Below are 27,629 nucleotides of genomic sequence, written 5' to 3' on the forward strand. Positions count from 1 at the left end.
TTAGAATTCTCTTAAATTCTATGTTTAAATTCTATAAGTATTTGATAAATGAATAATTAAATACTCTAAGAGAGAAATTTCTATCGTTTTATATTCACACGGATTGTAAAAAGAAAATTCAAGAAATCTATCGAGATCGAAATATTCAGATAAATGATTAATTTATTCCTCATTGGAATTCGTAACTAATTTTGAAATCAGTTAAGTGAATATTCAAAGAAAGAAATTCAGTAAAATAGTAACTGAATTATCAAACCTTTTTGAGAAAGATAGTTCAGGAAAAATCTTATCCGACTCGAACCTTGAATCAGACTATGACCAAGACCAAACTCTTTCATCAGTTTCGAGGAAAGAAGATGTGACCAGTTTAGAAAAATACACTCAAAACTCCCACCAAATCTGAAACTAAGTTTGAGACCCTTCGAATTGATCTGTGGATCAAGGTTGTAGAATTCTATGAATTCTGGTATGAAATTCAGAATTTCGATCAAGAAGTTTTGGGGATACTGATTCAAGAAATACTCCTTGTGTTCAAAAGAAAACCAAACTGAAAACTTGCATAGAAACCTTGATTTCTTAAAGGCCTGTCTTATGCTAGAATGCTGGAGGGAGCATTTGGTATATGTTTTTCTAAGGGAAGTTCGGTTGCAACAACTGGCGGGGAGTGTTCAAAGGACGGCTCACGCGGCAAAGGCTGCCCAGGTCTTGACTAGCCTCGGTATGGTTGAAAAATGGTGCGCTTTCGGTACGATGGGCGAGGGCCGACGAAGCGGTCCCTGAGTGAAGTGCCAGGACACCTAAGGAGGATCTTGGAGGGTTCTCACCAGGTGATGCACAGGCTCGCAGTGCCTAGAACAACCTTGCATATGACCAAGACCAAACTATTTCGTCAGTTTCGAGGAAAGAAGGTGTGATTAGTTTAGAAAAATACACTCAAAACTCCTGCCAAATTTGAAACTAAGTTTGAGACCCTTCGAATTGATCTGTGGATCAAGGTTATAGAATTTGAGGAATTCTAGTATGAAATTGAGAATCAATCAAGAAGTTTTGGGGATACTGATTCAAGAAACATTCCTTGTATTCAAAAGAAAATCAAACTGAAAACTTGCATAGAAACCCTGTTTTCTTAAAAGGACTATCTTATGCCAGAATGCTAGAGGAAGCATTTGGTATCTGTTTTTCTAAGGGAAGTTTGGTTGCAACAGCAGCCGGCGGGGAGTGTTCAAAGGATAGCTCATGCAGCAAAGCCTGCCCAGGTCTTGACCAGCCTCGGTATGGTTAAAAAATGGTGTGCTTCCGGTATGATGGGCGAGGGCCGACGAAACGATCCCTGAGTGAAGTGCCATGACACCTAAGGAGGATCCTGGAGGGTTCTGACCAGGCGATGCACGAGCTCGCGGTGCCTAGGACACCCATGCGTATGTCGTGGAAGATATGTATGATGGACGAAATGATTATTGTAATCTATTATTTACTGGATCTCGTTGTTGACCAGTGGGTCTCAAACTGAGAGTCCAGAGTGATACTGTTTTTTGAGAAACAAGGGACTGGATGGAAATTTTGAGTTATGACATCTGTAACCAATAATTGTTTGTCAATGGATTATTTTATATGTTAAAGTTTTAAAGAGGAGTGTGTGCGTATCTGTATTCGAAAGCAAAAGTTAAGAAAGGCATTCAATTATGGGTGGGTGAGTAATTGTCTGGTTCTACCGATTCCAGTGGTTGGGTGGGGGCTAACCCATGGGCCGGATAGGTTGGAATCAGTGGAGTTCTAATAATTAAATTGAAATAATAGGAATACGCTTAGAATTCGAGTAGTTAAATAAAAACCTAAAGAATTTCCTCGAATGATTAGATCAACGGGCTATGCTAGATTTTGGTTAGGAAAAAAGCATTGATTTCTTCAAATTAATTCAGTGATAGTTTTCCTACTATCTTGTTTAATCAGGTGAAGGATAGTTTAGTCTCTTGACCCCATTAGAAAATTCATTAAGAAAATCAAAAATGTGGAATCGTCCCCGTTTTTCGGGCAAGGAAAATTTTCCCGGTTTTGGTTTCTGGAATGACCACCAGATTAGTCTCGTGTCCGGACATTTGAGGGCGAGGCCCCGAGTGGGAAACCCTGCCCCGCGCCAAGAGGAAGCTACTTCCACTGCTAGCAACCGAGAATCCAGTGCGTGGAGGGGGTAGAGGGGTCTCACAGCTGGTATCAGAGCGCTGTTTTATGAAACTATGAAACTGCAGCAGAAATTGCCTAAAATTTTAAAGTAAATCTGGGAAATAATGTTTTCACTTGTTAAGATTATGTTTGAAATGAACTTCATAAATTGAACTGGATTTTTAGATGGATACCCCAAATCTGTCTAGCATTCCTAGACTCTCCCAGAGTCAGGATATGATCGCCTTTGCCTTCGAAAATCTCATCAACTCCGCTACAACGCGAGAAAGCATAGTGAGACTCGCTCGTCACTTTGAGGATCTATACTTTCCTGATCCAATAGAGCAACGTCAGCATATGTGGTTCTCTGGAGGGCGAAGTATTCGCGTCAATACCAATCAACGATAGAGACTCAGACAAAATATCTCGCTAACCATGATCTTGATAAGGCTAGGAGTTGTTCATTATGTACAACTCTATAATCACTCACCCCAGAATTTTAGAATTTCTTGCCGTATTTTTAGACTTCTTAGCCGCTTTATTTCTAGGAGAAGAGTTACAGCACAATTATCAGTGAGATGAATCGTGTATATCATAGCATGTCTCCATCGCAGTATCGCCTTTTTATGCGTATGCGATTGAGGCGGTGACTTTTGGAGCCGAGACGCTCTATGTATATATCAAAAACTTTTGATAATAAATGATGTTTTGCAAAAGATTCCAAATTGTTTTCGTGGTTGTGAATATTAATTAACAAAATTATCAGACTGAATCTTGTTTTCAAAAATTATGATGGAATATTTATTTCTTTAAGAAATAAATCTCAAAAATTAAATAGTCATAAATCTGATTGACAAAAATATCATTTTGTCAGAATCATGATAGGCACCCAAATCCTCTTACAGTTGATGAAGAGTTAGATCCGGACGTTCGTAAAGCCCTGCACCAATCCCAACCTAGTCCCTTCAAGGGTGAAGGGGAACAGTTAAGAGAAGTAGTGGAAAAATGGATCGAGGCAATGGAAGAGTATTTTGATATAACCGGTTATAAATAACGAGAAGAGCAAGATGGCTCTTGCTAGATTGAAAATTGTGGAAACGTGAAAGATCCCTGTCCCCTCCACGCAACGAATTCAGGGGTGCTAGCATCCGAAGTAGCACTTCTTGTGCAGGGCAAGGTCCCTCACTCGGGGCCTCGCCCACGGATATCCGGACAAGAGACTAATCACTCAGTTCTTCCAAAACTGAACCCGGAAAGCCTTCCCTTGCCCGGAAAGCACGGGCGATTCCTCCAGTATAATTATATTCTAACGTAGTTAAGAGCCTTAATTAACTGAACTAATCTCACTGAACCCGTAAGTCCCATAGTCAGATCAAGGAAAAGACTTGCACTTGGATCATAGAGACCAACTCTTTTTTCCTCATTGAGAGGCACAGTCGTTGATTCTTTTCCATAGAACAATTTTTATTCAAGATTTACTTCATCTATCGTACCATAATAGAATTGAGTCTCATTTTAGGAATCCATCAGTCCAGCCTCTAACCCCATCCAGTCCCGTGGGTTAGAACCACTGTAGTGATGGGATCCATTTAAGAATTTGGTTAGGTTTTATCCCGGGTACCAGAGAAAAGCGTTCCCAGGCCCCCTAGCCAGATATTCATACAAACTTAAAACTAGTCACATCACTTACACACCCAATACAAAATTGCCTTTTTCACAGATCCAGCTGTCTTTAAAACAATCTTTTAATGAAACTATAGTATCACTAATCATAATCCTCCAAAAAAATTCGTTGAATCCTAATATCTAATTTTTCCTTCATCGGTGTACCATGGCATCATTGGCAACCAGAACACTCACCACCTGTTCACTCAAGGGCCTTTTTGATAGTTCCTAGCTCATAGTACCCGACAATATATTCACTTATAAAAATCAAAATGGAATCTCCATTGAATATCAGCAAGATCAACCAACAGATCCATATAAAAGAGCCATGGACTCATCCGTTTTGAGGACCAGCAGGGTCAATCAACCAGATCCATGCCCGAATTCAGAAAACAACTCTTACTCCTTGTTCCAATATCTTCCACGATGCACGTGTGGGTATCTTTAGCACCGTATGGTTAGCACCCTTTAGGCTCCTTCACAGGTCACCTAGTGCTTCACTCATAGGCCGCTTCCTTGGTCCCTCATCCACCGTATCGGAAGCTCACCATTTAAATCAACCGACGAGGCTGGTCAAGACCTCGGCCGACCTTGCTACGCGAGACGTCCTCTGTTGACTCTCTGTCCCAGCTGTTGCAACTTTAATAGTTAGGTATCCACGACCTCATTCACAAGATGGTCAAAATGCTTCCCCAACCTTCTTGACATAAAACAGTCATTTAAAACAGGTCATAAATACAGTTTCTATAACAAACTCTCGTCTTTCCACATTGTTCCACATCAATCCACATTATTTAATCCACATCCATTTCATATGTATTCCCATTCTCATCCAATCACATCATTTTCCATCCCATCACTTCTTTCCTCATTTAACCTCACCAGATCTCATCCACTCGCATCTACCCATATCCACATCTCATCAATCCACATTATTTAATCCACATCCATTTCATATGTATTCCCATTCTCATCCAATCACATCATTTTTCATCCCATCACTTCTTTCCTCATTTAACCTCACCAGATCTCATCCACTCGCATCTACCCATATCCACATCTCATCACATCACATTCATTCACATCTCAACCATTCATATCTACCCCGATTCACATCTCATCCATTCACATCACATCTCATTCATATCTACCCCGATTCACATCTCATCCATTTACATCACATCTCATTCATTCACATCTATCACATCACATTCATTCATATCCATCACATTCATTCTCATCACCATCCCATCACATACATTCTATCCACATTACATCCAATCGATCACATGTACGGCTACCCACATCTATCCATAAATTCACATTTATCACTTCACATCCACATATATTCATGTCACATCACATCACCTTCTTTCACATACACATCCACATCTATTCTTTCACATACATCCACATCCATTCTTTCACATACACATCCACATCCATTCTTCACATACACATTCACATCCATTCTTCACATACACATCCATATCCATTCTTCACATACACATTCGCATCCATTCTTCACATACACATCCATATCCATTCTACACCTACACATTCAGATCCATTCTTCACATACACATTCGCATCCATTCTTCACATACACATTCACATCCATTCTTCACATACACATCCATATCCATTCTACACCTACACCTACACATTCAGATCCATTCTTCACCTACACATTTACATCCATTTTCACATACACATTCACATCCATTCACATCCCATATCATTCATTTACATCCCGATCCACATGACATCACATCTCATTCATTCACATCCCAATTCACATCACATTACATTCACATCTCGATTCACATCACATTACATCTCATCCAACATTTCGGCGTAAGACAGTCCTTTAAGAAAACGGGGTTTCTATGCAAGTTTTCAGTTTGATTTTCTTTTGAATACAAGGAGTATTTCTTGAATCAATATCTCCAAAACTTCTTGATCGGAATTCTGAATTTCATACCAGAATTCCTCGAATTCTATAACCTTGATCCAGAGATCAATTTGAAGGGTCTCAAACTTAGTTGTTTCAGATTTGGCGCGAGTTTTGAGTGTATTTTTCTAAACTGGTCACACCTTCTTTCCTTGAAACTGACAAAAGAGTTTGGTCTTGGTCATAGTCTAATTCAAGGTTCGAGTCGGATAAGATTTTTCGTGAACTATTTTTCTCAAAAAGGTTTGATAATTCAGTTACTATTTTACTGAATTTCCTTCTTTGAATATTCACTTAATTGATTTCTAAATTAGTTACGAATTCCAATGAGGAATAAATTAATCTTTTATCTGAATATTTTGATCTCAATAGATTTCTTGAATTTTCTTTTTACAATTCGTGTAAATATAAAACGATAGAAATTTCTCTCTTAGAGTATTTAATTATTCATTTATCAAATACTCATAGAATTTAAACATAGAATTTAAGAGGATTCTAATTTTGATATAAAAATTCTTTATGCATCTATTTATGCATAAAAATCAACTTCAATGGGAATAACACTTTTATATAATAAAAAAATCCTTTTATGCATCTATTTATGCATAAAATTAAATTTAATAGGAATAACACTTTTAAAATAAAAAGAATTTCTTTATGCATAAAAATCAATTTTTATAAGAATAACGCTTTTATAATTAAAAAATTTCCTTTATGCATCTTTCTATGCATAGAAATCAAATTTAATAAGAATAACACTTTTATAATAAACAAATTTCCTTTATGCATCTTTCTATGCATAGAAATCAAATTTAATAAGAATAACACTTTTGTAATAAAAAAAAAATCCAATATGCATCTTTCTATGCATAGAAATCAAATTTAATAAGAATAACACTTTTTCAATAAAAAAATTTTCTTTATGCATCTGTCTATGCATAGAAATCAAATTTAATAAGAATAACACTTTTATAATAAAAAATTTCCTTTATGCATCTTTCTATGCATAAAAATCAATTTTAATAAGAATAACACTTTTGTAATAAAAAAAATTTCTTTATGCATCTTTCTATGCATAGAAATCAAATTTAATAATTAATATCAGTGATATCCATGCATATTCATAGGTGAATATGTACATGGAGTAATAAGAATATTTCTTTTAGATGCAAAAATGGTGGAAATTACTCTTTTGGAATAACATAAAAACAAACTTTCTTTTTCACAAAATTTTGAAAAATTTTGCCATAACTTCCTTTGTATGGGTGACCATTTCTCATTTTTATCTTTCTTTATTAAGCTTAATTAACCCAAATTAGAATTATAGAACTCTAATCTACACAATTTTCTAAATTCAAGAGAGTAAACAATAAGAAAAGTTTAATTAATCACTTAGTTAATCTTTCTAGGATTGAGAAAGGTTGGAATGTAAAGAAGAGAAAGGGGTGGCCTTTTTATCAAAGTCATAGCATTTGAATTTAATTCAAACATTTGCTAAACATAAAAATCAAGAAAACCATAGATTTTTCATTAAACAAAGTAAGAGAATTAGCTTACATGGAGCTTGTAAGCTCTCCTTTGGCTTGAGGGATTGAGGCTTCTACTCTTGTTTGAAGCAAGAGTGGCCACCATTTCACTTTGGAGAGGATTAGGCCAAAAACAATCGAATTATTAAAAAATTCAATGTAGATGGCTCATGAGAATTTTCCAGGTGAGTTTGGTCAATTTTTGACCATTTTTGGGTTAGTTCAGCTATCTCATTTTATTAATTAAAAATTAGGGGTAATGATGAGAAAAAGATGCCTACTTCATGAGGGGAGATCCCCACATTGAGGTGTCAAAATTCAATTTTTTAAATCTTTTCTTTGGTCCTTAGTCCACTCTTCATCTTATGTGAGCATTTACTCATTTTTTGGGGGGGTTTTCTTTTATTCTTCAATTTATTTCCTCCCTACATTTGGATTAATCTTATTGGTCCATAGGAACCTTAATTGGGCCAATTTTTTTTTAAAAAAATCTGGACCCTTAGGCTAAGGTCGTTTATACCTGTTTTCAATTAATTTCAATTACACATTGGAAAGTTCTTTTTGAATTTCTCTTTCAGGGGAAACCATATTACACACTAGGAGGATTTTTATATCCAAAAATAACTCAATTTTAAATTACCTCCCTCTAGACATTTTCTCTCTCTAGGCCAAAACAGGGTAAAATAGAATCTTTCTTTTATTTCAGAGAGGGGAATAATTATAACATCAGAAGGGGAGGTTCTTACACCTGCACACCTGCACACCTCAAAAATTGGAGGGAGGAATCTTACATCCTACCCCACTTAGAAAATGCGAGATGTCCTCATCTCGCAACTAGAGGACAACTCTTTCCCTTAAGATCCAACTTATTTTGGGGTTCCTTATAGTTTGGTGAACCCAATAAAATCCTGGGATAAAGATCCCTTATATAGAACTCATCATCAAATAACAATTCATTCAGATCATATCGTTCATATCCTTAACACAAATATGGTCCGTTAGACCGAAATTTCCATCTGAACATTCCTCCATGGGGAATTTCAATTATACAGGTTTTTAATTTGTCATCCCTTAACTTGATCCATTGGGTCAAGTGTTAACACTAGCAATCTGTGAGCACAATCCACTAATCTCATAGTGATTTGTTGAAGTCATTATCCTCATTCCACTTACGAACATCATCATAGGGACTCGTCCCATTCATCCTCATTGTGGTTTTGCTCAGCTTATCGCTTTTCAACCAAAATTCAAGAATCATCAATTTTTCAATCAGAATCCAAATCAACTCATCAGTTCTCAACCAGAATTTTAAAATCATATCAACCACATTCGAATTCATCATCTCGATAGCATTTTTGCTTATAATTTCAAGGTCCTTAGATTTACTCGTATATACTGCCAGTAAAGAGCTGCAGTCATACCCTCGGTATATACGAGTAGTCACGGTCCTTGGAATTTTAAGGTAGATATCATCATGTCTAGGCCTCAAGCAAGTTAGGGATTCCATACAATTGCAGTACTTCCATTTGAAGACCCAATTACCTATTTATGAATCTTCATTCTGAATATCAATTTGTATGACACAACCTTTTACTGCTACTTCATAAATATTTGACATTTCTGGTTTCTCGGTTGATCCACTTTAGCCAATTCACTCTGATACCAGCTGAAAGATCCCTATCCCCTCCACACAATGAATTCAGGGATACTAGCAGCAGAAGTAGCACTTTTTGCGCGGGGCAGGGTCCCTCACTCGGGGCCTCGCCCATGGATATTCGGACAAGAGACTAATCCCTCGATTCTTCCAAAACCGAACCCAAAAAAACTTCCCTTGCCTGGAAAGCACGGGCGATTCCTCGAGGATAATTTTACTCTAACATATTCAAGAGCCTTAATTAAGTGAACTGATCTAATCGAACCCGTAAGTCCCATAGTCAGATCAAGGAAAAGACTTGCACTTGGATCATAGAGACCAACACTTTTTTCCTCATTGAGAGGCATAGCCATTGATTCTTTTCCATAGGACAATTTTTATCCGGGATTTACTTCATCTATCGTACCATAACAGAATTGAGTCTCATTTTAGGGATCCATCAGTCCAGCCTAACCCCATCCAGTCCCGTGGGTTAGCCAACCGCCAACCACTATAATGATGGGATCCATTTAAGAATTTGGTTAAGTTTTGTCCCAGGTACTAGGGAAAAGAGTTCTTAGCCCCCCTAGCCGAATATTCATGCAAACTTAAAACTAGTCACACCCACTTACACACCCAATATGAAATTGCCTTTTTCACAGATCTAGCTGTCTTCAAAACAATCCTTTAATGAAACTATAGTATCACTGATCATAATCCTCCAAAATATCTGGTTGGATCCTAATTTCTAATTTTTCCTTCATCGCTGTACCTATGGCATCATTGGCAACCAGAACACTCACCACCTGTTCACTCAGGGGCCTTTTCGATAGTTCCTAGCTCATAGTACCCGGCAATATATTCACTTATAAAAATCAAAATGGAATCTCCATTGAAGATCAGCAAGATCAACCAACAACAGATCCATATAAAAGAGCCATGGACTCATCCGTTTGAGGACCAGCAAGGTCAATTAACCAGATCCATGCTTAAATTCAGAAAACAACTCTTACTCCTTGTTCCAATATCTTCCACGATGCACTTGTGGGTATCTTTGGCGACCCATAGCTCCAGCACCGTATGGTCAGCACCCTCTAGGCTCCTTCGCAGCAGGTCACCTAGCGCTTCACTCATAGGCCGCTTCCTTGGTCCTTCATCCACTGTACCAGAAGCTCACCATTTAAATCGAGCTGAGGCTAGTGGTCAAGAGCTTGGTTGACCTTGCTATGCGAGACGTCCTCCATTGACTCTCCGTCTGTTGCAACTTTAACAGCTAGGTCTCCACCCATGACCTCATTCACAAGACGGTTAAAATGCTTCCCCAGCATTCTTGACATAAAACAGTCATTTAAAAATAGGTCATAAATATAGTTTCTATAACGAACTCGTCTTTCCACATTGTTCCACATCAATCCACATTATTTAATCCACATCCATTTCATATGTATTCCCATTCTCATCCAATCACATCATTTTTCATCTCATCACTTCTTTCCTCATTTAACCTCATTAGATCTCATCCACTTGCATCTACCCATATCCACATCTCATCACATCACATTCATTCACATCTCAACCATTCATATCTACCCCGATTCACATCCCATCACATCTCATCCATTCACATCGCATCACATCTCATCCATTCACATCGCATCTCATTCATTCACATCCATCACATCACATTCATTCACATCGCATCTCATTCATTCACATCCATCACATAACATTCATTCATATCCATCACATTCATTCTCATCACCATCCCATCACATACATTCTATCCACATTACATCCAATCATTCACATGCATGACTACCCACATCTGTCCATACATTCACATTTATCACTTCACATCCACATATATTCATATCACATCACATCTCTTTACATCACATCACATTCTTTCACATACACATCCACATCCATTCTTCACATACACATGCACATTCATTCTTCACATACACATCCATATCCATTCTTCGCATACACATTCACATCCATTCTTCGCATACACATTCACATCCATTCTTCGCATACACATTCACATCCATTCTTCACATACACATTCATATCCATTTTTCACCTACACATCCATCACATCCATTTTCACATACACACTCACATCCATTTTCACATACACATTCACATCCATTCACATCCCATATCATTCATTTACATCCCGATTCACATGACATCACATCTCATTTATTCACATCCCGATTCACATCACATTACATCTCATCCATTCATTCACATCTATCTGATTCACATCACATCTCATCACATCTATTCACATCACATCTCATCACATCCCATCCATCCATTCATTCACATCTATCTGATTCACATCACATCTCATCACATCTATTCACATCACACCCCATCGATCCATTCATTCGTGTCTATCTGAGTCACATCACATCACATAACGGTAAAGAGAAAGTGGTTGAGTCCCTTGGTATGCCTGATATTTCTATAGGGCATTCTCTTGTTGATGGAGAGTAGCTTGGAGATGAGCTGTGAGACCCCTCTGGCCCCTCCATTATCTGGCGTAAGACAGTCCTTTAAGAAAACAGGGTTTCTATACAAGTTTTCAGTTTGATTTTCTTTTGAATACAAGGAGTATTTCTTGAATCATCTCCCACTTTTGAATTACCTTCACTTAGCGAAGCCATGGCCTACCCAATATCAATGGGTAAGCCCTAGCATCAGGCTTTGTATTTATGACCTGGAAAGTTGTAGGCATAGAAATACCACATACATCCACTCCCAAATTCCTGACAATTCCTAAGGTTTTCACCCTAGTATTATCAGCAAGTTTGATGCGATAGGGAGAATTGGTAGAAGACAATTTTAAATCAGCATCTTTCATTGTTTTTTCACTCATGACATTGATTGATGCACCTCCATCAATGTATGCATTAGAAATTGTTTGCCCCTCAATGATGACATCAATCACAGGCACATCATCTCCTACATCAATATCCACCTTTTGAACCATAGGAGTCCCATTATCCCTCTTCTTCTTTTTCTTAGATTCCCTTGTGCTAGCCAGCTTACCCCATTCCTTTAGATTCCCTTGTGCTAGCCAGCTTACCCCATTTCTTTCTGAGCTTTGGAGAGAGTGCCAAAAGCTGCCCAAATGTGATTTGTGCTGTTTTCTCCCTAAGATCTGTTAAGAGGTCATAACTAAGAGATCCTTGTCCAAGAGGAAAGTCAGATTGTCCAATTTTTCTCCTAGACGACTTCTTCTTCTTCTTATTTTTCTTCTCTTCTTCAGATTTATCTTCTTGTTCTTCTTCTTCCTGGCTTCTAGTTTTACGACCCCTTTTTGCCATTAATGGCATCAATGTTTCTTCTTCTTCTTCTGAGCATGTTTCCTCTAAAAGTGCTAAACTTTTATCCTCTCTTTTCCTCAATTTCGGACACTCAGTGCGATAGTGTCCCTTCTCTTGACATTCATAGCATGTGACACTACTTCTATCCCTAGGTTTATCCTCAACTCGTGGAACCCTAGGTGGCCTTGCATTGACTAAGTGTAGCTTCAAATCAGCAAATTCTGCCATAAGTTGTGCAATGTTATGATCCAAGGATGGAGCTTGCACCACCTGAGATGTTGAGGCTTTCTCTACTCGTGGGGTGGGGTCGGCACACTCGGAGAAGATTGGAATGTGGACTCAATATGAAGAGTGGCCTCCTTCTTCAAAGCAATACGAAGAGCCTCTTTAAAATTAGTGGGATCTTTGGTAAGAACTTTTCCATGCAAGCGGGGATCCAAAGCCCTGATAAACTTGCTCATCTTAAGGTGCTCCATTGCTAAAGAAATCTTTGAATCTCCCATAGAAGGTGAAGAAGAAGAAGCAACAACATGTAAAGCAGCTTGTTGATATTTGATGAACAAGGCTTCATACCTCACTGAAAAGGTAGAAACTGACTCTCCTTCCTTTTGGAAAATCTGATCCAATAGTAAAGCATTTGGCAACCCCACTGTCCCAAATCTCTCCTTCATTGCTTTGGTCAACCTTTCCCAATCATTCTTGGACTCCTCTGGCAAAGTCTCATGCCAAGTTAAGGCCACACCCTCCAAGAAATCTGGAAGTATTTCTGCCCTCTCCTTCATAGACCAACCCGTCAAGCGGCATGCTCAGTTGAACTCTCGGAGATAACTCCCTGGGTCTTCTCCTTCCGATCCTTGAAACACCGGAATGTTGAACATCTTGCACCAAAAGATGAGTAGCAAACAAGGGAAATTTACTTGTTTCAAAATAACTTTCCTTTAATCATGCGGGACCTTGAGGTTAAAATAGAATAATTCTAAGTAAAACTTGCCCGCCGTCTCCACCAAAAGATGTGACACAAAGTTGGGTTTTGACTTCGGTCACTTCTTAGAATCAAAACACACTTGTATGAAACCTCACAGCCTCCTCACCTCCCCTTTCTCTCCCTAGGTTAAGATAAAGATATACACATCAAAGGTGAGATCATAATTCATGGAAGGAAAGATGAAAGGTTCTAGAGAAGCAAGAATTTCTGCCAGTCTGGCAGCTCCAAACAAGAGGGCAATTCTTTGTTGGAAGAAAATCTTCCGACTCAAGATTATAGAACGGAAACATACGGGGAATGTTGGTAAGGTTCATCCGTTCGAATTGGGCGATTTGGACGGAACATATTAAAGCAAAAGGATATAGCAATCACTTACAAGAGGATAAGACACATGGGTTTTGCCTTTTGATAATAGATTAGGAGGAATTAATCATGATTAAGAAGAAATAATGGCCAAAAGTCTATAAAAATAGAGATACACAGAGAATTACAATTTTAAATCCATATAGGCTGTGCAAGAGAGAATTACATAGTTGCGTAGATCTTGAAGAGAGCTTCGCGTCTATATAAAAACTTTCAAAAACGGGCAACCGAGCGAAAAGTTATGAGCATTTTACTACAAGACTATAAAACTACCAAAATTCACCTAAAAAATAGCAACTTTGGGAGAAATTTTGATCATCAATGAAGTAAGGGATTAAGAAATTAGTTACATGAGTGGAAAGAGCATATAAAGAGCTTCCTAGCCATATGATCAATTTTAGAAAACAATACCCGAGTGATGAGTAATTACCAGTTGAAGTTTGGGTATTGGACCACAAAAATTGCACTTCCCTCTCTTTGCATGAAACCTCAATTTTCACATAGCCTCTTGCCTTTCATCTCCTTCATGATTCAAGCTAGAGAGTAAGGGTTAACATTGCTCAGCGGACAATCGTAAAGATTTACCTATGGTCCCCAAAGTCTTTTCGCATGCTCATTACCGCTAAAACCATTGGTACCTCCAAAGGAGGGCGGCAATAAGGCAAGGGCTACCTTGAGAGGTCACAGGCCCACCAAGATAATAACTCCTTATCCCACTTATCATGAATCATCAAAGAGGTCCAAAATTGGGTTAAGCATGAGGAGCTAATGCTAAATGAGATATTCAAATGTAAAGAGAGTGTTTGAATAAGGGTAAGAGAGTGGCAATGACACAAAATGCTCAATTGAGGAGGCTTTATTCATTGATTTGAAAGGGAGAGGAGGGCTCCTTTTATAGGTGGAGAATCACCCTCTCTTCCATTGTTACAAATTACAACATAAAAATCTTCAACCCTTCAGTGACATAAGGGTAGATGTCACTATCAATTGTCCTCTTAGGCTAAGTCTTCTATTGATATCCCTAAAACTTTTTGATCGGAATTCTAAATTTCATACCAGAATTCCTCGAATTCTATAACCTTGATCCACAGATCAATTAGAAGGGTCTCAAACTTAGTTTCAGATTTGGCAGGAGTTTTGAGTGTATTTTTCTAAACTGGTCATACCTTCTTTCCTCGAAACTGACAAAAGAGTTTGTTGGTCTTGGTCATAGTCTGATTCAAGGTTCGAGTCGGATAAAATTTTTCCTGAACTATCTTTCTCGAAAAGGTTTGATAATTCAGTTACTATTTTATTGAATTTCTTTCTTTGAATATTCACTTAACTGATTTCTAAATTAGTTACGAATTCCAATGAGGAATAAATTAATCTTTTATCTGAATATTTTGATCTCAATAGATTTCTTGAATTTTCTTTTTACAATCCGTGTAAATATAAAATGATATAAATTTCTCTCTTAGAGTATTTAATTATTCATTTATCAAATACTCATAGAATTTAAACATAGAATTTAAGAGGATTCTAATTTTGATATAGAAATTCTTTATGTATCTTTTTATGCATAAAAATCAACTTCAATGGGAATAACACTTTTATATAATAAAAAAAATCTTTTTATGCATCTATTTATGCATAAAATCAAATTTAATAGGAATAACACTTTTAAAATAAAAAGAATTTCTTTATGCATCTATTTATGCATAAAAATCAATTTGTATAAGAATAACGCTTTTATATTAAAAAAATTTCTTTATGCATCTTTCTATGCATAAAAATCAAATTTAATAAGAATTACACTTTTGTAATAAAAAAAATTTCTTTATGCATCTTTCTATGCATAGAAATCAAATTTAATAAGAATAACACTTTTCTAATAAAACAATTTCCTTTATGCATCTTTTTATGCATACAAATCAAATTTAATAAGAATAACACTTTTGTTTTAAAAAAAATCCTTTATGCATCTTTCTATGCATAGAAATCAAATTTAATATGAATAACACTTTCATAATAAAAAAATTTCCTGTATGCATCTTTAAATGCATAGAAATCAAATTTAATAGGAATAACACTTTAATACTAAAAAAATTTTCTTTATGCATCTTTCTATGCATATAAATGAATTTTAATAAGAATATCACTTTTGTAATAAAAAAAATTAGAGTAATTAGAATATTTCTTTTAGATGCAAAAATGGTGAGAATTACTCTTTTGGAATAACATAAAAACAAACTTTCTTTTTCACAAAATTCTAGAAAATTTTACCATAACCTGATTTGTATGGCTGACCATTTCTCATTTTTATCTTTCTTTATTTAACTTAATTAATCCAAATTATAATTATAGAACTCTAATCTACATAATTTTCTAAATTCAAGAGAGTAAACAATAAGAAGAGTTTAATTAATCACTTAGTTAATCTTTCTAGGATTGAGAAAGGTTGGAATGTAAAGAAGAGAAGGGGGTGGCCTTTTTATCAAAGGCATAGCATTTGAATTTAATTCAAACATTTGTAAAACATAAAAATAAAGACAACCATAGATTTTTCATTAAACAAAGTAAGAAAATTAGCTTACATGGAGCTTGTAAGCCCTCCTTTGGCTTGAGAGATTGAGGGTTCTACTCTTGTTTTAAACAAGAGTGGCCACCAATTCACTTTGGAGAGGATTAGGCCAAAAACAATTGAATTATTAAAAAATTCAATGTAGATGGCTCAAGAGACAGGAGTAGAGTAACAGTGCATAGACACCATTAAGCTTTTATAAAGGGGGAGGCTTCTATTTATAGGAAAAAGTGAGTCTCTAACCAAGAAAACTGATTCTAGAATTCTCCAGATCAGTTTGGTCAATTTTTGACCATTTTTGGGTCAGTTCAGCTTACTTTTTGGATCTAGTTTTGAAAAAGGAGAGAGGAGAGATAAAAATATCTCATTTTATTGATTAAAAATTGGGGGTAATGATGAGAAAAAGGTGCCTACTTCATGAGGGGAGATCCCCACCTTGAGGTGTCAAAATTCAGTTTTTTAATTCTTTTCCTTGGTCCTTAGTCCACTCTTCATCTTATGTGAGTATTTACTCATTTTTGGGGGGGTTTTCTTTTATTCTTCAATTTATCTCCTCCCTACATTTGGATTAATCTTATTGGTCCATAGGAACTTTAATTGGACCATAATCTAAAAATTTTTAAAAATCTAGACCCTTAGGCTAAGGTCGTTTATACCTGTTTTCAATTAATTCCAATTGCACATTGAAAAGTTCTTTTTGTATTTCTATTTCAAGAGAAACCATATTAGACACTAGGAGGATTTTTATATCAAAAAATAACTCAATTTTGAATTACCTCCCTCTAGACATTTTCTCTCTCCAGGCCAAAATAGGGTAAAACAGGATCTTTCTTTTATTTCAGAGAGGGGAATATAAGATCAAAAGGGGAGGTTCTTACACCTGCACACCTTAAAAACTTGAGGGAGGAATCTTACAAAATGGCCAAGGTTGCATGGAGGAACCATTGCGAGACGAACCGTTCGACCGAAGTACCCAGACCTCGTCAAATCTTAAAGCTTACCTCAGCAAGGGGTTCTGGGTATATGCATGAATAGGTGGTACACTAGCTACCAGATTTCAGGGTTGGGAGCTGGGAGGTAGCTCAGTTGGTAGCCATAGGAATGTTGGGAATTTCAGTTTTTCATTTTATTCAATTCAGGGTGCAAAGGAGTGGGGGCACTACCTTTGCATGTCTCGCAACCATCATGAGGAGTGCCCATCAGTTGCAGCAATAGGGGCCCTCGTCTGGGGGCCTGCCAGCATGGAAATTTGAGGAGTGCCCATCGGTTGCAGCACGCAGGGGCCCTCGTGTGGGGGGGAAGCTTGCCAGCGTGGAAATGCCAGAAGCTTGAGAACAACAAGAAAGCAGCCAAGAGGGAGGTCAGACACCAGGACACACAGGGGAAATGCTACGGGCAGAACTTCCTCTCCCACTTCTTCTCCTGCTCCCTCAAGCTTTGAATCTTCTCCAGAGCCATCCCCAGCCAAGAAATCTCGCAGGGTGCTAGCTTCCTCCTCTCCTTCCTCAGCTGCAGCAAAGGCCAAAGGAGCTATAAGGAAGGGGCATTATCCTCTTTCACCCAAATCACCTACTACACCAAGCAAGAAGTTTAACATATAGTTGGGCTCAGATGCCACTCCAAGCACAGAGGTGAGCATCTTTACACATGTTGTTGTGCAGCCAATTTTTGTTCAGGTGCCTGGCTTGTGTGAATTTTTATAGAGGTGTGTTGCACATGCATGCTAGGGTATTACCATGCTGTTCCAGGGGGTAATGGAGTGAGTGTGCTCACAATATCATCCATGAAACAATGTCCCTATTGAATACCATGAAACAATGTCCCTATGGATGACATTGTGAGTGTGCTCACAATGTCATCCATGAAACAATGTCCCTATTGAATACCTTACAAAATAAATTTTTTGCTTCAATGATGACTCCTCACTTGTCGTGTATTGTAATAAGTGTGTTGCATACCAAAACATCCCTAGAAAAATTCAAGTTGTGGGCAATAGTGCTTTATTGAGTTTTAGTGACACTACATTGCATATTGCATGCTGACAACACACTGGAGAACACATTTTCTACACCTTTGATACTCCCACACTTTCTATACATACGTACAAGCATTGTTAACATAAGCATACTTGTAGCCTCATGCATATATATGGAAGGTGCATGTACAAAGCAAGCAGGTCATACATGAAAATATGTTAGTATAAATGTGTTGGACTGATTCTAGTTGTGCTATGGAATGCAGGGCAAATCGCATTGGTACCCTCCATATGTCCAGTTTGAAAGATGTCAGTTTTCTGTATGACCAAAGCCCAAGCACACGAAGTCTACAGTCTTTCAAATTCTGGAGTGGATGCGCGAACATTGGGTGAGGCTAATTTTACAGATGCAGATTGGTTAGAAGGAATGATCCAAAGTCATGTCAAATGAACTAAGGTTGAAGGGTACTTCATGGCCTAAGGTTAAAGGCAATGTAAAAGCTAGAGGATCAAGTAAATGAGGTAGATTCTGTCATGACATAACTGATGATGTATGTAGTACCTCTTGTGTGTGTGAAAGGACAATGACCTTTGGGGAGATGGAGAGATTTTAGGAGATGCCTTTTGGCTCTTTGTAAAGGTTGTATCATGCCTATTTAAGAGGCTATTCCTAATGAAGAAACACGAATTCTATTGCCCCATTCATGTTGTTATTATGCTGTGATTAAGTCTCCCTAATCATGCTTAACTAGTGCTTAATTACTAGCTTTATGATATGGCTCATTTCCATCCACCATAGCTCATCCATTGAGTATGAGATCAAGCTCATTCATACATTTAGTATTCTAACATGGTATCAGAGCCACATTTCATTCCTAGGCCTAGTTATCATCATCATCTTCAAGGCATTAAACCATGGTCTTCATTTTCATCAAAATGAAGCTTTCCATTGAAGCTTCAACTACATAACCCTGGTCTTTTGCTGATTGCGGGCTGAATACTCAACCATTTCACAAACTTTTTGGTGCAAAAGAAAGCTAAGAGGCGGCGCTTTCAGCGTGTAGCTGCCCGTGAGTTCAATCGCCAGCATCGCGTCGCCATTACTCCTGCAAATCGGCGCTTTTTTTCTGCAAAAATCGGCTACAGCAGGAGACATGGTCCATGGTTTACTAATTCCTTTGGTGAGCACTTTAGCAATGTTATGAAGCTTATACATATTGAATTTCATGAGCATTGATGCACTGTAGCTGCTGCTTCAAGTCATTCATCAGTTTTCAAAGTGTCTGGAGTGTTGAGGCTCATATCAGTGATTTACTCACTTGTTTTGGATGGTGTTGAGCTCAATAGCTTAGCAAATCACTGCTATTCATTGTGTTCAAAGCATTTTAAGTGAATCATTTGGGAAGACCTTCAATGAAACACTCAAAGTCAACTCTGTTTTAGGGACAGCCTTCATATGAATGGATAAGGTTTGAGCTAATCCAATATGATTTTGTACTTCACTATCATATGGTATTGTGATGATGTAATAATAAACATCACAATTTAAAATCCTCTTCAACATTATCATGACGGAAAGTGATGCAGAATCCTCAAATGAATCATATGTGAGAAAATCCCTCAAAAGCACAAGAAAATTCAGAAAGCCTAGGATGCGGGTAAAAACTAGAACCTACTACTATCATCATGCTAGAGCTTTAGGGTTTGGGGAATTTCTAAGTAACAACATACACTTGTATGGTGATGGTGCCTTCTAGTTTTTGAACTCTCTTATTTCTCATGAGACTAGACACTGCCATTGTTTGGTAAGACCTTCTCATGGAGATGTCATCTCAAATCCTCATTAAAAAATTCAATGGCCATGACTTCCACACATGGCAAGTCAAAATGAAGTTTTTGTTGATGAAAGATGGTGTTTGGGGCATCGTCAATGGATCTATACCTAAGCCCAACACTAGAGAAGGGGAAATCTCATGGCAAACCAAGGATGAGAAAGCTCTTGCTCTCATTGCTCTTGGATTGGAAGATAGTTACATTCATTACATTGGTAATGGTAACTCGTCACAAATAGCTTGGAACACACTTGACAAATCTTTTGGAGCACAAGGTCTACACAGTAAAATCAGTTTAAAGGTTGACTTTTACAGCTTGGAGCTAAAAATGGAAGAGACACTTGCGTCTCATATCAACAAAATGAAGAGCATAATGGCTCAACTAGAAGCCATAAATGAAACAGTCAAAGAAAGTGATGCCATTGCTATACTTCTCAAATCTATGCCTCCTGAATATGACACCATAATGCCCACTTTGAAGTATATGCATGATCCCACTTTAGAAGGCATTGAAAGTGTCCTTCTAGAAGAAGAAAAGAAACTTAAAGGAAGGGCCACCACAGAATTTATGACTCCTACATATCTTATTCAAAAACAAAATGGTAAAGCTCTTCAATGCTCACACTGTGGAAGAATGGGACACACCATAAAGAACTGCTACCACAAAGACAAACCAAAGCGTCAATGCACCATTTGTGGAAAGCCAGGACATCTAGCAGACAAATGCTACAGCAAAGTGGAAGCAAACATTGCTAGCACTTCAACCAATGCAGCCAACACTACTACCACCGAACAATGTAATCATATATCCACCTCTTATAATGATGAAGAGGTACCTGATGATGAATGGGCTTTCTAAAGCCATGATGATGCACTCCTTTACTCAAGATGTATGTTCACCTCTGACCACCGATGATGTAGGTCATGTGATATGATGTATGCTCAAAGTTCTCCTATGTTGGCCATGTAGCCCACAAGGGGGGGATTGATGGGAGTTGGGTCTCCATGCTCAACACATGATGGTGCACATGAGGCACAATGTTCATGGATATGGAGTATTGGAGAGACATGTTTTCATGTTTATGTTTTTTTAGAATTTAGAGCTATGCTCCCTATGAGCTATGCTATTTTCTTTTATGCAATGTAGAGCTATGCTCCCTATGAGCCATGCTATTTTCTTTTATGCAATGTATTGGTCAAGGAAGGGTATTACACTATGACATGCCTTGATCAAGGAAGGGTGTTAGAAGGAATGATCCAAAGTCATGTCAAATGAACTAAGGTTGAAGGGTACTTCATGGCCTAAGGTTAAAGGCAATGTAAAAGCTAGAGGATCAAGTAAATGAGGTAGATTCTGTCATGACATAACTGATGATGTATGTAGTACCTCTTGTGTGTGTGAAAGGACAATGACCTTTGGGGAGATGGAGAGATTTTAGGAGATGCCTTTTGGCTCTTTGTAAAGGTTGTATCATGCCTATTTAAGAGGCTATTCCTAATGAAGAAACAGGAATTCTATTGCCCCATTCATGTTGTTATTATGCTATGATTAAGTCTCCCTAATCATGCTTAACTAGTGCTTAATTACTAGCTTTATGATATGGCTCATTTCCATCCACCATAGCTCATCCATTGAGTATGAGATCAAGCTCATTCATACATTTAGTATTCTAACAGATTGGCTATCATGTTTTGATGAGGTGCCAAGAAGGGGCAGTAAAGTAAAATGCAGGACTTCGAAGCTAGAGTTGTGGCCCAGGTTCTACACCCTTTTTACTTCGGTATATCAGAAACCTCCCAGCAGCTATGGGATGGAGGTGACCAAGGCATTTGCAAGAGGTTTTCTACATGAGTGTACAAAAGGGCCAGTCGATTGGGCTTTATTTTCTGAGAGCATGATAGCCGCTATGGATGCAAAGAAGCTACAAGCAAAGAAGCACCGATGGTCTATTTTCCATGCTTCCTCTGCACCGATGGTCTATTTTCCATGCTTCCTCTGCACCGCATACCTCCAGGTTTGAACAGGTGAAGCCTCTTGAGCAATCGGATACAGTACAAAATATGCATGTGGACTCAGAGGCAATTGCTGTGTTGGACGGAATAATTGAGGTGCTTGAAAGGAAATATGCTCATGCCCTGTCAGAGCTCAACGAAGCTACGAGAAAAGTTGACAAGTACAAAGCGGATATGCATCGAGATGAAGGGGCACAGCTCCTGGTTAGTAGTTTGAAAAGACAGTTGGAAGATGCATAATCTGAGTTGCAAAAGGTTGAAAATGTGTCAAACCCAGGAAGTTACAGGAGCTGAGGATGAAAGTGGACAGATTGTCGCTGACCATCCAAACTATGGATGGAGTTGTTATGGGTACTGTTCCTGCTAGTGCGGGATGTGAAAGTCAAGAGTTTCTAGAAAATGCAAAACAAATAGAGATGCATGTGCGTGCTCAGGTGGAATTTGTGAAAGACATGTAGGCAAGAAGGAACAAAGTGTTCCTATCCTTGCCAACACCTAAATTACCACATGCAGATCTGGGCTTATCGGCGGATGCGCACAATATTTGTTCTGCTTGTGGATTGGTCATGTATGATGCAGATGGTCTTTGCATGTTTATACTTCCTTGTGGTCATGCTTATCATATTTATTGTTTTGCTCACCTTGCTACAAGCAAAGAGATTTGCATGGCTATGGGATGCACGCAAATGATCTTGCCTGCTACAAGGTCTTTGCTGATGCTTGGCCACATTGATGCCCCCGATTATGCAAGGGAGTCTTGAGGCACAGTACCCTCCATGCTTCCAAACACTGCTGCCAAATCGTGCTTTTCCCACGGTACATACCGTTATGCTCTCTAACCCTTGTCTTCATTACTAGTTTTTTTTGTGTACCTTTTTGTAAGGTGGGTGAGGGTACGATGCATGTGGATAAATGGTACCACCTAGAGTTGTCATCTGTAGCATGGCAGCTAATTCTGGTAGCAAGGTAGCTATCTTATGCTGCTTTGGGAGCTACTTAGATTCCTGGTAGCTACCTAGTAGCTACCTGGAAAGGCTGTCAGCTACCCTTAAAAGCCTGATAGCTACCCTTTCAAGCCTGATAGCTACTCTTTAAATACTGGTGTTAACCCTTGAAAGCTTGGTAGCTACCTTCAAAGCTTGTCAGCTACCCTTAATATCCTAAAAGCTAAATTTGGAATTGTGGTAGCTACCTTCCAGCTTTTCAGCTACCCTTAAAAGCCTGAGAGCTTCCCCCCATGGAAGCCTGGTAGGTACCTGGTAGCTATCCTTGAAGCCTCTCAACTATCCTTAAAAGCCTGATAGCTACCCTTTGAAGCCTGATAGCTACCCTTTGAAGCCTGGTAGCTACCTTAGGAAGCCTAACAGCTACCCTTGGAAGCTTGGTAGCTACCAAGGGATGCCTAAAAGCTACCAAGATATGCTTGAGTCTTCCATGCTAAAAGCTACCAAGGGATACCAAGATGTTAAGGCATGCTGAAAGCTACCAAGGTCTCCAAGGCAAGCTGGGAGGCTTGAAGGTAAGTATGATAGCTTCTAGTATGTAACCTTTGTAGCTGGAATCGGTAGAGCTTGTGTTAAGTTGTGAGGGTTTACTTTCAATTTGGTATGGTTTACTGTCTACTAAGGTGGGAAAATATTTTCTAATGATTGAATTTATTGCAGATAATGAGGATGCCAAAAACATTCAGCCAATGGATGAAGTTTTTTCAACACTAGGTTGTAATGTAGAAAATTTACAGTTGGACACGGAACTTGAGACCGTGGCAGATTTCCTTGGAAAAAACAAGGAACCTGATCCAAAGGATGACACTATCAAGGAGAGAGAACTTGAAGACTTGGGTGTAGAAAGTCCTGTAGATAGTGACATGGACAAGGATCATCAAGAAGAGAGTCCTTCACTGCTACAAGCCTTTAAAATGTTGAAAAGGGGAAGAAAGAGAAAAATGAAAGGTTGTGTTCACTTTTATAATTGAATGTACACTAATATGTTTTCACTTGCTAATGATTGTTTTCCATGCAGGAGGATCTTCTAGCCAGCGTCCTCCAACTTCAAGCAATAAGGACCTAGATAAAGCTTCCACTATAATAGATGATCAACCGGACAAGGAGGAACCTGCCAATATCTTTGAAGGATCGGGACGAAAAGGTGCTACTGCCAAAGTCAGAAAAAGATTGCAACCCTAAATTCTGCTAGTTCTCCCCATGAATGCATATCAACCCCCTTTTTTGGGTTTGTCCCATCAATAGCCATTCTGGCTCTGTAGCCAAATTGTTGACATTTTCTATTTAATGAATGAAAAGAGTCCGACTATTTTGTTTCTTATATCTCTCTCATTGTTATGTATTTCATTAATTTCTTTTCCAATGTATGAAATTTATCATTGCAGACACTGTCAGTGTGGATGGACTAGCTGAAATATCTAGCAATGTCCTCACAAGCCAGAATGGTGATACACTGCAAGATAGTGATAAAGTGCATGATGGTGTAAATAAAGTGCAGGATGGTGATAAAAAGCAGGATGGTGGTGATAAAGTGCAGGATGATGGTGAAAAAGTGCAGGATGGTGGTGATAAAGTGCAGGATGGTGATAAAAAGCAGGATGGTGGTGATAAAGTGTAGGATGATGGTGGTGATAAAGTGCAGGATGGTGATAAAAAGCAGGATGGTGGTAATAAAGTGCAAGATGATGGTGAAAAAGTGCAGGATGGTGGTGATAAAGTGCAGGATGGTGAAAAAGTACAGGATGTTGATACAGTGCAGGATGGTAATAAAGTCACAGAGGAGGATAATGATGTCTGGGAAAAGGCGGGTTTTTGGTGTTTTGTCCAGACATCATGCCTTGCAGCCATAGTACAGAATGCAAGGAAAACACAGGATTGTGGTGTTCCTGTGAACAATGGTGCTGACATGCTAAGACAGATTAAAGCACAGGCTGTTAGTTTTTATGATGCATTTCAGGGAAAAAGTGAGGTAAAAGGTGAATGTGGGACTGAAAAGGATAGCTCTCAGAGCTCAGAAAATGAACCAGCAAAGAACTATGTGTTCAAGGAGCATTATGAGGCACAAGACACAGCTTCTCAGTGGAGGGTGATGTAAGTGCCCATATTGCTGTTGATCAGAAAGCATCAGAGTTGTTTGAAAAGCATGAGAGTAATCAGAGAACTGAACTGAGAGATGATATCGAATCGATTGCAGGTGGTAGTGTGAGACATCCTAATGCAAAGATGTATTATGCCTGGGAGGATCCAACCAGCCCTTCATTTCAATTACGGCCAGCTTTAATTTTGGATCTCAATGGAGTGCTACTCACAACGGTTGACTGCAGATATGCACAAACCCCCCTATTGGAATATGCTTGAAGTGAGATATGGGTGGCAGGAAGCTGTTAGGGCAAAAGCATGATGCTGAGAGGTTTGTGCAATGGTGCTTGGAACGCTTTGATGTCTTTATATGGCCTTGTGCTAACAAGGTCAATGCAAAGAGAACTTTGAGGTGCTTTATGCCTTTTCACTTCCACTGGTTCAAAGGCGTGCTTACGCAAGAGTTCTGCACAAAGGAGACTAAGTTCCAGAGAATTACCAAGAAACCAGTGTTTTATATAAGAAGTTGACCGTGTTTTGGGAGGCTTATCCTCAGTATTCACCAACAAACACTATCATGGTGGATGATAGCGAGTACAAAACTTTATGGAATCCTCAAGGAACCGCATGTATAGTAAAGAAAATGGAAGATCAAGACCTTGGGGAAATGCAGGATTATCTTCCGACAGTCCTCAGAGGCTGGCTTGATACATGGCTTGGTGTCGAGGATCGCGTCACCTATACTATAGATACGCCGCTACCAATCATGAAAGATGATGATAGCATAGCTGTGCGAAGGAGATGGATGGACGAACATATGAACGAACTATAGTATAGCGAGACTTGTGATATCAGCCCATTATGTTCCCAACAACAAACTAAATGTAATTTTTATTATGGAGTCCACTTTGGAACCTTGTATATGTTGTAGAAGTGTTCTAACTGACATAATGCGATGGCCGTTTTTGCACTCTTGCAAAGCTGTAGACTGGATATATAAGTTATTATCTTGATTACAGGTATCATTTAGTCTAAATTTGAAACACTGGTATAATGTAAAGTTTTTCAATTTCTACTATAATGTTTTTGCACTACTAAATTTGAAACACTAGTATAATCTGTAGACTGCTACCTTGGTGCTACCTAGGTGCTTGCAGGCTACTACCAAGTGCTACAAAGTTCCTGCTGCTAGGTACTCGTATACTGGTGGGTGATAGATTTATTTCCAGATGCTGCTAGGTTAGTAAAATGAGTAAATACTCACATAAGATTAAGAGTGGACTATGGACCAAAGGAAACATTAAAAAAATAAATTTTTGACACCTCAGAGTGGGGATTCCCCCTCATGAAGGAGGCACCTTTTTTCTCATCATTGCTTTCCATTTTCAATCAATAAAATGAGATATTTCATCTCTGCTCTCTCCTAATTCAAGTCTAGTTCCAAAAGGTAAGCTGAACTGACCCAAAAAGGGTCAAAAATTGACCAAACTGATTTGGAAAATTCTAGAATCAGTTTGCTTGGTTTGAGGCTCACTTTTTCCTATAAATAGAAGCCTCCCTCTTTGTAAAAGCTTAATAGTGTTTATGGACTATTACTCTACTCCTCCGGAGAGCCAAATACATTGAATTCACTTGATAATTCAATTGTTTTTGACTAAATCCTCTCCAAAAGAATTGGTGGCTACTCTTGATCCAAACAAGAGTAGAACCCTCAATCCCTCAAGCCAAAGGAAAGCTCACAAAACTCCATGTAAGCTAAAACTCTACTTTCTAATTTCTAATCTATGGTTTTCTGATTTCTTTGCTTTTTTTAGTGAATCTTGATGATATTCCTTGATGAAAAGGCTACCCCCTTCTCTTCATTAAGAATTCAGCCCTTCTTTATCCTAGTATGAGTAACAAATAAATTGATTTAAACATTTCTTATTATTTACTCTCTTTAGAAAGTGAAAATTGAATAGATTAGAGTACTTTACTTCAAATTAAGATTAATTTTAAAGTGATATTAGAATGTAAAAATTGAGAAATGGTCAGCCATACAAAGGAGGTTATGGTAAAATTTTCTTGAATTTTGTGAAAAATAAAGTTTATTTTATGTTATTCTAAAAGAGTAATCCCCACGGTTTGTGCATCCTAAAAGAAATATTTTTATTTACTCTATGTACATATTCATCTATGAATATGCATGGATATCATTGATATAATTATTGAAATTAATTTCTATGCATAGAAAGATGCATATTGGAATTTTTTTATTAACAAGTGTTATTTTTATTAGATTTAAATTCTATGCATAGAAAGATGCATATTGGAAGTTTGTTTATTATAAAAGTGATATTTTCATTAGATTTAAGTTCTATGCATAGAAAGATGCATATTGGAATTTTTTTAAATATAAAAGTGTTATTTTCATTAGATTTAAATTCTATACATGGAAAGATGCAGAATAGAAATTTTTTTATTATAAAAGTGTTATTTTTATTGAATTTAATTTCTATGCATAAAAAGATACATAATAGAAATTATTTTTATTATA

Source organism: Cibotium barometz, chromosome 58, assembly GCF_041138505.1.
Source record: "Cibotium barometz isolate CiBa-2024 chromosome 58, ASM4113850v1, whole genome shotgun sequence".
NCBI classification, from domain to species: Eukaryota; Viridiplantae; Streptophyta; class Polypodiopsida; order Cyatheales; family Cibotiaceae; genus Cibotium; species Cibotium barometz.